Source organism: Thermobia domestica, chromosome 15, assembly GCF_964235325.1.
Source record: "Thermobia domestica chromosome 15, izTheDome1.hap1.1, whole genome shotgun sequence".
Lineage (NCBI taxonomy): Eukaryota > Metazoa > Arthropoda > Insecta > Zygentoma > Lepismatidae > Thermobia > Thermobia domestica.
This window is the reverse complement of record NC_137468.1, coordinates 14,333,812-14,345,426: the sequence shown is the minus strand read 5'-3', so window position 1 is coordinate 14,345,426 and position 11,615 is coordinate 14,333,812.

The window sequence follows — 11,615 nt, the reverse complement described above, 5'->3', positions numbered from 1 at the left end:
GAACAATGCTGTGTGGGTTTATATTCTGTATGGCAAGCAGAGGTAGGAGAAACGTGAATAGCATTTACTTCATCAACGTTATCCTGTAAATTTCAATGGGAATGTTGGCATACAAGATTTACAAATGGAGCGTTCATCAGACGTTATAATATAAGTACATATGACGCTGAAATGTTAAAAACCAAATTGTGTTCACTTGTTCTTTAAATTTTACTGAGAATGGATAACATTTTTTAAAATTTTGTTTAAGACAATTCGATCATCGTCATTGGTTGTGGTCAGTGGTGTATTTAGGGGGGGGGGGCTTCCGGGCTTAAGCCCCCACCCCGAAATCTTACTTACTATAGTAAAGTATATGAAATATCTTCCAGAATTTTCACATTTTCAGGCAAATTCCCCCCCCCCCCGAAAATTAGCAAAGCCCCTCCCGAAACAAAATGATATATATGCCACTGGTTGCGGTTTAAGTTGACCAAGTGCAAAAGAATAAAAGGAGTCCAATGCCGAAAGTTTCCTTATTTAAATAATACGAGGGCAATTCGAAAAAGAAACGATGTTTGGATAAATCAATGACATTAGAAACGTATAACATACATTGCTTTTCAATACATTCACCATTCAAATTCAGGCATTTGTCATAACGTTTTACAAGGTTTGAAATTCCTTCTGCTGAAAGCAGGGACGTACGCAAGGGTGGGTCCTGGGAGTCCGGACTGCCCCCCCCCCCGCGAAATTTCTACTTTTGTGTAAATTTAGTCAAATTTTAGGGGCAATTTTAGGAATTTTAATATAAAATACCCTCATATTGAGTTTGGACCCCTCCCGAAATAAATTCCTGCGCACGCTACTGGCTGAAAGAAATCTCCTGCCTGGCAATGAAGCCACCCGATAACAGCATTGCGAATCTCATTGTTATTGTCGAAGCAGGCGGCGAAGACCACTGTTTCATGTGCCTCAAGAGATACAGCCGAGATCATTGTGTACACGTGTTCATTCCTCACCACAGATGATGGCCCACTTCTTCCGCATCGCGTACGTAAGTTCGTTCATCTTTGCGACACTATTCACGTACGATACCGTCATCAGTCATCAAGTTTGGTCCGTAAACACCACACAATTCACAACGAATCACGCTGGCAAAAGTTTGTTTCGCATTCAGAAATCGTATTACCGCGGGGTTCTCTATTGGATCGTTTGTTTTCAATTGTTACAACGGACGAGTAAGTGCAACACAACCTTCCCTTCCTCTGCTCACTGTCTACTGAACTACTGCACACAGCGTCACAGGACTGACGTCACTCTTCCGGGATATTTCTCGCACATGCGCAGACAGATGTTCTTTCTCGAATTGCCCTCGTATAATATGAAAATAATTTTCCTCGCTAACTTTGCCCAAAATTAATCAATCTATAATTGTCTCTACATTGGCTTCAAATCAGTTAAGAATTAGGGATGAAACCCCTTTCCACCACTTAGAAAAAAAAAAAACATATCCCACAATAACATCTAATATTTTTTTTTTTTTTTTTTTTTTTAAAGAAGTCATTTTCGATGCAATGAAGCGTATAATATTTCTGAATCTTACAAATTATCCTAACTGTTTCGTTTAGAATCAGATCGAAAGAGAGGGTGAATGCCTCCTGTACCAAGTAAAACGTGCTTTACGGTAACTTTCGTAAGTAATAAAAAAGGACGAGACAAGACGATTGTTTCTTTAGGAGGTTGTAAAAAATGAAATCTTTGAGTTTTACGTCCCACTTTTATGCCGGTTATGCTAAAGGAGGCGGTGATTATAAGAAATAAATGAAATGGTGGAATGAAGAAAGTGGGAGGAAACGGGAGAACCCCAAGGAAACCCACGAACACGGTGTTTGTGCACCACAAAGTTCACTTGGCGGGGACTGGGATCGAACCCAGGACTCCAAGCACCAGAGGTGAACGCTCTACCACTGACCCACCGCGGCCCCATTTAGAAGGTTGCGAATTACTGCTGTTGATTGGAATTGCGACTCTTTAATATCTTTCTAGAAGAGAGAGTGAAAAACAGCCTAGATAGTTGAGTTGATTTTGAGTTTAACATCTCTACAGCAGTAAGGCTATACGAGACGGGACTTACTGATTAACGAGGAATCCGAAGCTCATTTAGCCGGACCACATGAGCTCCCGCCGGGAATCGAACCCGGTCTTTCAGGCCAAAGGCGCGTGCGCTAACCGTTTAGCCACGAAAGAACTCAAGAGCCTACATAAACAATACGAAATTTCAGAGGGAAGTAGAATGATTAGGTGTATACGGTTTGCAGGAGCTTGTTGCGGAATCTGAAAAGAAAATTAACAAGATGTTGATAAGAAAATTTGAGGAAAGGCTGTGAAGAATATGAGATGAAATTAAATGTTAGAAAGACAAAAGTCAAGTGATTGAAACGAAGCGGTCGGTGTCAAATATAGAAGAAGAAGGGGAGAAAATAGATGACTAGTTTTCGATACCTGGTTGGTATTATTAGTGATGATATGAAGTGCAAATGTGAAATAAAAGCAAAGATAGGATTGGCGAAAGAAGCCTTTAGGAAAAAGAAAAGTATGTTTTGTACTAACTTGGATAAAGAGTTGAGAAAAAGATTCTTAAAATGCTCCCGTGTAGTATTGTACTGTATGAGGAAGAAACAAGGACATTACGCAAAAATGATGAAAAACAATTAGGAGCTTTCGAAACGTGGGTATGGAGAAGATGGAGAGAATTAGTTGAGTCGAGCAAAAAAGCGAATGAGAAGGTGTTAGAAATATAAAGGAGGAAAGAACAATTTTAGATAATATTTTTACGGATGCTTAATTTGAAAAGTATTTTCAAAGAAAGCTGTGTCGTTAAAGTGAGATTTTTGGGATGTTGTTTAAAGGGTAGAACGGGTCCTGGGACCAGACGACACCCGTTTGATTTTAAGAGAAATAAAAATAAGGAAGCTTAGCTTTCTTGAAGGGAGAGAGAGAGTGTGGGTAGGTGAGAGGTGAGGAAGAGAAAGGAAGAAATCTGATGTCACAGTACCTGTAGCTTCATCTTCTCTGTTGGGCTTCCTGCTATCTCGGTGTACTCTCGGTGTAGCCAATTGACTGCCGTGCACTCCCCGGACCGATTCCGTTGACAGTCTTTTGACAACTCCGCGACTGAGTCCTATGATGACTCCAAAGACCGACTCTCGACAGACTCTGGAGACTAACTTCGATAAGCGACTCCAAAGACTCCGACTTACTCCTTAGGCTCCGTGTGACTCCGCAAACTGACTCCGTGAAAACTCACGTCTGTGAAGTTGTCCCGCCCACCTAACGAATTTTTCTTTTTCTTATCTACATCGTTAGTTTATTGTTAGTTTACGTTAGTTTTGCTAAAATTACACTGGCTTACAGTGGTTTTGGTGCCGGGTGTTTCTTAGCTGATTTGAAGTAGAATTGGGACGCTGAATCCAAATATGGCGTTAGTTTTCCCCTAACAGATTTAGTTTTTGAGATATAGGAATTGCAAGACTGACCTGCTACAACGTTGAAAATTGCATAGGTGCTGTTTTACTGTAAGTGAAAAGAAAACTATGACATTTAAATCTGTTATTTGGAACACTTTGAAAATAATGAAAACCATATAAACACAAACATCAAGTACATAATAACTCTGTAACTACATTTTATAATAGTTTTTATGAATAAAAAATCAAATAATTTGTTCAAAACGATCTATTCAACACTTCGGAAGCTTCGTTTTCGTGACATCCTTGAATGTTTCTTTGCACAGTCTCTTTTTAGGTTCCAGCAGTAATCTGCCATCATATGGGCATCCCATCTTCCTTGGTAGCGGTCCTCCATTGTTTTAATATCTTGGTGAAATCTTTCACCTTGTTCTTCACTCAGACTGCCTACGTTGTCTGGGAAACGGTCCAAATGGCTGTGCAGGTAATGAATTTTGATACTCATATTACATCCAAGTTTTTGGAATGCATTAAGCATCTGGTTCACTAGCTCAACATAGTTATCAGCTTTATTATTGCCAAGGAAATTCTTGATAACTTCTACAAATGAGGTCCAAGCTCTACGTTCAGTCTCATTCATGGACTCCACGAAAGCCGGATCTTTCATGAGTTGTCTTATTTGGGGACCATCAAATATTCCAGCTTTTAATTTTTCTGTGCTGATCTGAGGTAGCTTGTTTCCCATGTAAGCAAAGCACGGCCCGTCCTTATTTAGCGCCTTTACAATCTGCTTCATCAAACCGAGCTTGAGATGTAGAGGTGGCAAAATGATTTTGTCACACTCAACAATAGGCATGTTAATAATATTTTTCTTACCAACAACCATGTCGTTTCTCTGCGGCCACTCTTTTTTTGACCAATGGTTTGCTTTGTCTCTGCTATCCCACAGACATAGAAAACAAGGATATTTTGTGTAGCCACTTTGCTGTCCAAGAAGAAAGTTCACCATCTTTAAATCCACACAAATCACCCACTGATGGTCCTGATATTTAATTTTTTCCATAACCAAAGCAATTGCTTCATATTCTTCTTTCAGTCGTGTTGAATGAGCGATTGGAATTGAGCCATATTTATTGCCATTGTGTAGAAGGACGCATTTTAAACTTCGCTTGGAGCTATCAATAAACAGGCGCCAATCATCTGGATTGTATTCTGGAAGACCCATGTGTTCTAGGAGACCTCTAACATCGTGACAGAATACGAGATTTGTGTCTTCAGTGAAAAATGGTAAAAACTCCTTTTCCCTTGTTCGGTAGAATGTGATTTTAGTTCCTTGTTCTAGTACGTTTTTCTCCTTCAATCTGGAAGCAAGTAATTCAGACGATTCTTTTGAAAGATTAAGGTCCCTAACTAGATCATTTAGCTCATCTTGATTAAACTGTTGAGGAATTGTTGACATTCCCTCATAATCACTGTCACTTCCATCATCCATGTCACAAGAATGTTCACTACGTTCGTTTTCAGTCTCACAAAGCTCTGGCAAGTGGTGAAACGTTGGGATTGGTATTTCATCGGAATGAACAACTGAACGTCTTGCTGAAGGCAGATCAGGATATGTCCACTTGTTCCGGTTATTTCTATTCATACCCGTAACATTTACCAGGCAGAAATAACAGTCATCCAGGGCCGTGCTGGGACACTAATGAGGGCGGTGGACAAGTCTACTAAAAGGGCGCCTATACAAACCGGAATATATATATATATATATATATATATATATATATATATATATATATATATATATAGAGAGAGAGAGAGAGAGAGAGAGAGAGAGAGAGAGAGAGACTTTGAAAGAAAGTATGGGTGCCATTTTATATCAAAATCACCACCAAATTTGTTTTATTACTAACGTAAATAGAACTTCTCTTTACTACAGAAAAACTTTTTAGTTCCTGTAATATTTCTGCCAAATAAAAAGAAGCTAAATGTATCAACAACTTAATATAGCACGCCTATGGACGCAGGAGGCTCCTTGCCGCGTTTACAAAAAGCTCTCCATTGATTTCTGTTCTTAGAAAACTGAAATCAGTTTTTATTTTATATTTCAATCTCTGCGAGAACCATTTTAATATTGTCCTCCCATCTGCGCCTCGGTCTTCCTAACGGTCATTTTCCTATTTGGATTTCTAGTTACAACTTCGAAAGCGTTTCTAATTTCTTTCATTCTGGCTACATAAAATAACCATTTGAGCCTCCTAGACTTGATGACCCTAACAATGTTTGGTAAACGGTATAAAATTATGCAGTTCCTCCTTATGAAGTTTTCGCCTTTCCCTATTCCCGTTCATTTTGGAGTTCGAATATTGGTTTAAGAATCTTGTTTTCAAATACTTTCAATCTGCGATTTTCCCACAGTCAGTTAGCATGTTTCGCAACCATACAGCACAACAGGCATGATTATCGTTTGATATTTAGAGCTACAAATTCCTCAACAGAATTAGCGACAACAAAAGATTTTTAACTGAATAATAGCACGAAATCCCTGCTTTCAGTTGACATCAATTTTTTTAGTGATTATTGTTTTGGTCTGTTAATAATGATCCTAGATATTTGAAAGTATCCACTTTGTCGAAAGAAAATATTATTTGCTATTTTAACGCATCAATAAAATGCAGTATTACCATCCCGACAAACTTCCATTTATTCAATTTTCTCTGCATTTATTTTTAAGCCAATATCCCTGCAAGCGTTAATTAAGATTTCTGCATTCCTTTCTATTATTCTATCATTACTTATTAAATTTACATCATCAGCATACGCCATAAATACAATTCAAATACAATTCAGCTCTAGGACCTGATTGCAGTCTTTGATTTTCCTTATCGTGTTCTCCAAAACAAAGTTAAATAATAATAACGACAACGCATCTCCTTGTTTCAAGTCATTCTAAACGTGAAAGCTCGTGAACAAGAATTTCTCTACTCGAACCTTACTTTGGGATTCATTTAAACATATGGGGGCGCGGTGGCTCAGTGGTAGAGCGTTCACCTCTGGCGTCTGGGGTCCCGGGTTCGATCCCAGCCCCCGCCAAGTAAACTTTGTGGTGGACAAACACCGTGCTCGTGGGTTTTCTCGGGGTTCTCCCGTTTCCTCCCACTTTCTTCATTCCACCATTTCACTCATCTCTCATCATCACCGTCTCCTTTAGCCTAACCGGCATAACCATGGGACGTAAAACTCAAAGATTTTATTTCATTTTTTCATTTAAACATATCTTAATTAATCTACCTTTTTCGGTATTGCAAATTCTGTAAGCATGTTGTACAATGTTTCCCTCCTACCAGAGTCTAAAGTCAATAATTGATGTGCCAGGATGTTGTATTCTTTCATTTCTTTTCAAGTATTAGTCGAATGGTAAATAGTTGGTCGATTTTACCTAAATCCTTCCTGATAATCTCCAATAATTTCATCTGCGTATGGAGTCAATCTTGCTAATACAATGTTTAAGAGGATTTATTGGATGTTGACAGAAGAGAAATGTCTCGATAACTACTAAATCTGTTTTGTTGCTTTTCTTCTGAACTGGAACAATGATTGATTCTCTTCAATCTTGTGGTAATTCCTCCTTGTTCCAGATAATGAGTTTGTGTATCTTGCTCTACAATTTTTCCCCTCCAGCTAAAATTAAGTCAACTAGAATTTCGTCTACACCCGGAGATGTGTGTTTATATTTTTAAACAGCGATTTCTATTTCTGTCTGGTTAGGTCCTGGAATATACGGTTATGCTGCATACATTTCACTTTCTCCACGCGCATTAGTTTTTGGGTATGTGTTAAGCAAAACGTCAAAAAAATCTTTGCATCTATTTAAGATGCTATCTGTATCAGTGAAAACTGTTCCTTTAGGTTTCTTTAATATATAAGCACGAAGTTGATAGCCTTTCTTATGTTCATTGATGCATTTATACATGTCCCGAATGTTTTTATTTTTTACTATTATCTTCAAGTTAATTAATTTTAACTTTCAAAGGTCGCGTTTCTTTGTTCTAAAAGTTTTAGAAGTCACTGCCAGATGACAATGAAATTTTATGTAGTTATTTCGTTCGGATTGTGTAGCCAACGCAGTTTTTTCTGTTTTCTCTTCTTTGCTACTTTAGTACATTCCTGTTTGGGGCATGTGCATTTAAAATAATTTTACACCACCGACCCTTAAGAGAAGTAAAATAAAATATATCATTAACAAATTCAACCTATGTATTTGCTGATATTACGTATTCGTTTGTGAACGGAAAGCCCTGTTTCTATTTGGTAATTTTTAATTTGTTCCCCGTAAAAGAACGTAAAATTTCCCGACTTGACTCCTCCATTTCCTTCTCATCTAACTTCCTGATATCTCACTAGGTTCAACCTTTACTTCTAAACTTTTTTTTTTTTTTTTTTTTTTTTTTTTTACAAATTTTAACGCGCCTGCCCTATGGAGACTTCTTACATTTCATGTTCCAAATCTTATGTCGATTTTACTTTGCGGAATTCGTGCCAAGTTATCAGTTCTGATCTGAGGATTCTGCGAACTTATCTGAACATTTTTTTTACAGGATGAGGTTGTTAGCCTCACACCAAATTCTCAAGCTGGATTGTCACCCCTTGTCTGTCCGCGACTGCTTACTCAGTATATTCGCAGCTAACCTCTATATCCCATTGGCCTTCTCCTCGATCCACAACCTGAGGACGCGCCGTACTGTGGTGACAGGAAGACCAATTACGGAAATTAATATCTCAGAAATACAACAGCTACTGATTATCCGAACACTGCTTTAAAACACATAGGAACAATCAATATGCCCGCATATATGGATGCATATTAACACTGTGAAAGCTTCGATGCCGTAAAAATTGTAAATTAGAGACTAGTGTCAGTATAGTATTACATAAATACATCGTACGTTTGACTATCCGAACTATTCTTGATGTATCACATTGTTTCGTTTTATAGCTATATAACTTTATAATATTTTTGTAAGTGATTATACTCTTTACCTGTTCTCTGCCAATAGCAACTGTATGAATTTATAATACAAAACTGAAATACAGAAGAATAAAATAAAAAAAATAATGTGATATTTCGCAGGGCATCCTATGTAAAGGGCGCCTTGTATTCTTCACAGGTTCTGTACTACCAGTCATATTTGAATTTATTAAACAAAGCTGGTATACAGGATAACTAAAACCACTTATCTATAATGTGATGTTTCATAGGGCGCCTTATGTAAAGGGCGCACTGTACCTTTCACGGGTTCTTCGCCAATAGTAACTGTGTGTATTTATTGTACAGAACTGTGCTATACATAAGAGTAAATAAAATCGTTCATCTTTGATGTGGTCTCGCAAGGGCGCCTAATGTAAAGGGCGCACTGCACCTTTCACGGGTTCTTTACCAATAAAACTGTAAGAATTTATTACTAAAAACTTGTACTATTATTTATAGTGTGATATTTCGGAGGGCGCACCGGGACACGTCCCGGTGTCCCGGTGGGCCAGCACGGGCCTGCAGTCATCAACATGGTTTGTGGGTTCCCTCCAAACCATTGGAACACCAAACTTAAGACTTTTTCTTTTTCCAGTTGTCCACTGTCGCAAGTGTTCAGTACACATTTTACACACAATATGTGGAGCCCACGTTTTATCTTGGTCCCCTAGGCGTACACCAAAATATGCATGATATGCTTTTTTTTACAAAGTCACTGATATGTTTTCTATTGTCTTTAAATGTGTACTCACCACATATGTAGCAAAACACATCAGGATGGTTAACACAACTTCTTCGACTTGAACTCATTTTATGTTCAGCCACTAACACGGATGTTAAATATAAAGCCTTAGTATACGCGATACAAGTTATGATTTCAGAACAAAACTCACATGTTCCAACATGTCACTCCACCTGCAAGACAACAACTACGATCCACTAGACAAGTAGAATACCAATGCAATCTAGTGGACGTTCCTGGAACTACTATATGACTAGTTTCCGTTTAGTACCGACAGATAGCAGCACTAATGAGAAAAGAGCGCCGTTCTTCCAAATAGAAATCTCTATAGAGCACAGTAGGATTTATTTGAGTTGCAGAGTTTATAAGATCATATTCAAACTTGTTATTACGAGAATATTTGTATTTCTTTTGCTTATTTTGTATACTATTGCAAGAAGCATGCAGAAATAGTGGTTACATCATTTATAATTTACATATTTATTTTGGATTGTAATATTTCTTCCACATACATTGTAACGTAAATAACACTACTGGTACAGTAGCCTGTATCTACCAAAGTAGAGCTGATAGAAAAAAACTGCTTACATTATTGGATTCAGCGCCCCACACATAGTTAAAATCAGCTCTAAAATTTTAGGCACCAAGAAAATTTTTTTTTCTGTAGGCCTGTGTTATCGTTAGTTTCGAAAAAATAAAATTTTTATTCAACAAATAAATGGGCAGGCCAACTTCACGGTTCCCCATCCACAAACGAATTTCAAAAGTTTTTCATATCACATCGTTATTTTATCGTTAGTTTCCGTTAGTTTTGCTAAAAGTATCGTTAGTTTCGCAAAAATAACGATTTTATTCAAGAAATACTCTTTCCCGCCAACTGTGAATTAGCCCACCCATATTAAATTCTCTTAAACTTCCAACTCATATCGTTAGTTTATCGTTAGTTTACGTTAGTTTTGCTAAAATTAAGGTTTGTTTTGCAAAAACAACGATTTTATTCGATAAATAAGGATTCCCGCTGTGCCGTAGTGATCTTTACATTGGTATTATAGAGTAAAATGAATACAAAAGGGATTTAATTTAAGATTAGAAACAGCGCTGTTTCCTTCTATACTGTTTCCTTCTATATTATTATTATTATTATTATTATTATTATTATTATTATTATTATTATTATTATTAGTATTAGTATTAGTATTATTATTATTATTATTATTATTTTGGTAACCTATTCACCTTCCTTTTTCCTCCTTGTATTCCACTACAGTATATTTTTGCGATAGAGAGTTTGGTGTTTTCTTAGTTTAAATGATCTGGTATTATGGTTAGTCTTTTGTCAATGTCATGTGATTGATATACTTAAATTTGATTGGTTGTTTATCCTTCCGATGAAGTAGCTTTGAAATTAAGTGATTGGGCCCGTCACTTGTTCTCTTCGCTAGGTATGTGTTACACCATATTTAATATTGTGTATAGTATATTTTATTTTGTGAATTTAAAATCTATTCTGGGTTTTTCCGGGAGTATAAAAAAAAACATGTAGATAGAAAATTGATAAATATTCTAATTGAACCATCAGTTCAAATATTGGTATTGAATTTCTATAATATAAATATGTGTATTTCAAATATGGTTTATGCTGAATATGTCTTGTGATAAGGCAGGAACCATCTTGGACTTTTACTTCATGCAACATGTGCCTGATAAATTTTTCAGTAATTATAAATTTCTTGTGGTTTTTGCATGAATTGAAATTGTTTAAATCTACTAGTAGTTGAAAATATTTTTCAAAATCGGACAAACTTTTACGAACTTTACAAATTCGTTGTTACATTCAACATTACGTTTATTAAAAAAAAAACAATAAAATTTGTTAATGTCATCTGAATTTTTTTTGTGTCTTGTTTATCAAGTAGAGTTATGTTCCTGCAACCTTTGAAGACTTATTATTATTTGTTGAACTTTAGCATACCATTCTCTTTCAGTAGCTTACATTTTTACGTGCGTTAAGCGGCGTTGTAAACCACATACCTGGCCCGGGAAACTCTTCTCGGAGGGGCTACTTGTTTGAGTAGAGGGAAGGGAACGTAAAACTTTCTTTCCTGATTTTCAAAGATTTAGTTTTTCTGGGAAGGGACGGTAATGGCAACATTACCCACCTTGGCTGTTACACCGCCAAATGTAAACCCAAAAAGCAGGCATATGCCTATCATGTTCCGTCAGGTACACTGGAATGTGTCTAATATGTGCCTAAGGAAAGTAAAACTAACGTAAACTAACGATAAACTAACGATGTGATATCAAAAACTTTTGAACTTCGTTTGTGGGTGGGGAACCGTGAAGTTGGCCTACCCATTTATTTCTCGAATAAAATTGTAATTTTTGCGTAACTAACGAT